The sequence below is a fragment of the Cryptotermes secundus genome, unplaced genomic scaffold (genome assembly GCF_002891405.2).
Source record: "Cryptotermes secundus unplaced genomic scaffold, Csec_1.0 scaffold1087, whole genome shotgun sequence".
Classification (NCBI taxonomy): domain Eukaryota; kingdom Metazoa; phylum Arthropoda; class Insecta; order Blattodea; family Kalotermitidae; genus Cryptotermes; species Cryptotermes secundus.
This window is the reverse complement of record NW_019738889.1, coordinates 257,413-261,511: the sequence shown is the minus strand read 5'-3', so window position 1 is coordinate 261,511 and position 4,099 is coordinate 257,413.

Below are 4,099 nucleotides of genomic sequence, written 5' to 3'. Positions count from 1 at the left end.
TATGTCCGTGCTAATTTAAGTCGGATCCACCTAATTCACTGTCCTCTCCACGTTTTTAAATTCTTGCTTGTTAACGAAATATTTAATTCCTGTGTAGATATTTTTGTCCAATTTTTGTGTGTCACCTGCTGGTGACTGTTTACGTTAGAAGCTTGTAGTATATAGTTAGTAACAGAAATACAGAATGTTTAACATAAATTTATGTGACGGTTAATCTTGCAACTGACAATTCTAACATTACAGATATGCTGAATTCTCTTTGCTTTCCTATTACATTGATATGTTTGTGTTACACAGCATCTACCTGGTGTTTGAAAGTATGTGGCGTTTTTAAATATGTGTTATAATTCTCGCAGATGATTTATCTTTTGTTGGGTTCACGTATCCCGCCTCGTCTTTGTCATAATGTCCGAAAATAGGTAGTAGCTCTATCGACTGGGCCGGACAGAGTACACTTTCTTACTCGAGGATGGAGGCAGAGTTCAGTCTCCGAAACGTTGCTTAAAGTAAAAAATACAGGATGATATATAGTGTCCAAAAATTTAATCGTTTTATAATTGCACCTTCTTCTCGAGCTGATAATCTTATATAGTGTTTAAACTACTTAAGATTAACAGGTTCCTTCTGGATCTTCCAGCGCTTGGTTATTTGGATACTAATTATACAGATGTAACTTTAACTTTAATCCTTTCTCAACAGTATGTTCTCTGTTTGTAGTTACTGTCGTAAATATATTATTAATTAATCCAGAATAAATAGCGTAAAAGTGAAGTGAAAAGCTATTTCATAGATGAATTTACACATGCGCCCAGCCAAAAATGTACGGGTATAATTTTCTTCAGCACGAAGGACGGTTCCTTAGAACATGTAGGTAACGTGACACCCACCCACTCACATATAAGACTCTGATCATGACCCTGGCCTGATGATATTGGCAAATTCGAGCTGTCACTTACACCTCTCGCGCTAATCTAAACATACGCCAATTTGCACGCCGCCACATCTGGAGATGTAATCGAAAGAGCTGAAAATTTTTATTAAATTATATTGTATTTATGAAATGAAATTTTGCGTAATATGATTACCATTTTCACACGTAGCAGGGCACATGGGTCTCGCTTTTTACGCTTCTACCTTAGGAAGAGAAAGCACTGCATTGTTTCGGCCGTGATGTGATTGCGTTTAAATTTAAGAATTAAATGACGCATTATTTTGGAGCCAGAAATTCTATGTAAGGTGAAGTCGTGGTAGCTAAATTAGACTTTACACTGGCTTTATTGTGTTTCTCAGTGGTGCGCGAGCTATGATTTGCGGGGGTAAACTATCTCCCATAAAGATCAAATAAAGTATAATTATGGGAGGCCGCGCCATAACTCAAGCGGTTAGTCGCTGGCTTCCCACAGCGGCGCCCCGGGTTCGATCCCGGGTCTGGTCAAGTGGGATTTGTGGTGGACAAATTGACGCTAGTGCAGGTTTTCTCAGAGTACTTCGGGTTTCCCTGCCAATCTTCATTCCACCAATTGCTCCACAATCACCCTCACCTGTCATCTAGGGCTGGTTCAATAGGCCAGAAGTGGCCTCAGTACAAGGGACTTAGTCCCACCCCACTTTCTTTTTTCCTTGACACTACAGCCCCAGTGGGCCTAGGCCTACCTCCATGAACTTCTCCGTTCACTTCGGTTTTTCTAGATCTTACACATTCTGTAGGACTCCTTGGGCGGGTGATCAGCTCGTCGCAAGGCCTCTACCTGTACACAAACACAGAAAAACGCACACACACACACAAACTAAACATCCATGCCCTGAGTGGGATTCGAACCCACCATCCCAGTTTCCAAGAGAGCGAAGACAGTACATGCCTTAGACCGCTCGGCTAACATGACAGACTAGTCCCACCCCACTAACAATAAAAATAAATAATTATGATATGTAACGAGATTCCTGTTGCACCCCCCCCCCACCATATATATTGTATTTAGCTGTCCAGCTACATAACATATTTTATATAAGGGATCGTGAACATTTCGTTATATAGTGACGCTATATACTGTCACGTATCCAGGCAACGCAACAAGAAATTAATGGGTTCCGAATTAGACGAAGCTGTTTATTGGACAAGTTGTTTACAGTTGCAATTACAGTCACTCAGAAATAGCGTCTTCCCGGCGATGTAACCTGGATAGTCTGTCGTCTTCTGGTTCTCAGCTGAGCTGGTTTCTTCTGCTCTCAGCTCTGCTCTGTTCGTCTCTCTTCTGGATTGTCGTATTCGACAGTCGGACGGTCTAGAAGACACCTTGTTCAAGGGTTCCGTTTCGCGTGTTCTGTGCACCGGTACCTAGTGTATTCGTTGCCGCGGTAACCGCACTAATTCTGGTTTTCATTTCTGTGGTAACGGTCTGTAATATATGCGTTGTCTCGAAAACGTGCCTGAACGTTTGTCTAGCAAAGAGGATAATTCCTTGTCTAACTCCACATTTCCGGCTTTTAGGCAGTGTTTACTGAGCGTTGCTCAGCAATTATCTGTTCCAGCTTGTTGTCCCGCCTTCGTGTTTTAACAAGCCGTTGTTTAGCAATGGACGCCAGCTCTGAGTCATATATTCCGAGGCGGCATGCCACAATATAAACAGTCCATATCTACCCGTATCATTTCATGAATGTATAGGGTTTTATATGCATTAGGCTTATATACAGTCAACATAAATGCTTCTACACCTACGAATGCAAATAAGGTGGGAAAAGGTAATGTTCTTATGGTAACGAACCTATCTATTTATCTGTCTGCCTGTCTATCTGTCTGTCTATCTATCTATCTATCTATCTGCCTGTCTGTCTATCTATCTATCTATCTATCTATCTGCCTGTCTGTCTATCTATCTCTCTATCNGTCTATCTATCTATCTATCTATCTATCTGCCTGTCTGTCTATCTATCTCTCTATCTGCCTGTCTGTCTATCTCTCTATCTACCTATCTCTCTATCTGCCTGTCTGTCTATCTATCTATCTATCTATCTATCTATCTATCTATCTATCTATCTATCTATCTGCCTGTCTGTCTTTCTATCTAAACATCTATGGCGTACTGCTTAATTAATTAAGCAGAAGAATAATTTTACCTTTTTTTACCTTTACCGTATACCATACATCCATAAAGATTAATGTGACACCTCTATATCTCACCGCGATTTGAAGAATTTCCTTTTTGAGTTAGATTTTCTCTTGGCTAAAAACTGATTTTCGCTTTTCGGAACCAAAATATTGCATTTTCTTCTGTTGGAATGTATATCTTTTTTTATCTTATTCAGGTGTTCCATTTCAAGTTCTATACTTCGTCATCTGTGTTCCTCAGTGATGAATGGTTCCGTTCCTGGGTCCTTCCTCCTAGTTTCAAATGCTCACTGTCTGATCACTGAAATTCGTATTAAATTGTGGAGCAATGTCTGCGTTCAGACTCCGAGCAACTGTTCGTGGTTCTGTTATACGTCTTTAAACATGTGACGGAAATTTCGGCCGCCCCGAACGATGTTTATTTCCAGTAGTGACCGAGTCTAATTTTCTGTAAATGACATACTGCATGGTTGAAAAAAAAAAGTTTCATTTTCTACCGACTTCATGATAGCTCTGGCCTTCAAAGCACAAAATTAAAAACGATCTCGTGAGGAAAATGGGCTGAAACGACGCTTGACACTTTCGAAGGAAAAGGGTTGCCTTTTCGGAGTTCTGAGACGTTTTCTGCAAGACTCCCTACGAATTATACTTCCTCACTGAAATGCTGTATCGATTAAACATAGTAAAGCAACATATTACATAGTTATGGAGTATACAGACGCAGCTTCAAAATATTTGTAGTATTAATCTATCTATTTTTTAAACGTCTTGGTACAGCTACCCCTGTAACAGACCTTGGAGACCCATAAGGTTGTGAGACGTCGAGGCTGCCACATTTTCTAGACAATCGGTTCACAGTTGGCGGTAAGGTTGTCAGCTTTATGCACCGGCCGCTCTTTACCTCCAGGAAGATTGTTGGTACTCAGTGCTGTTAGAGGCTGAGTCGAGCCATAGTGCTGCTGGAAGGATTAGCTCAATTAAAAATCCAGTGAC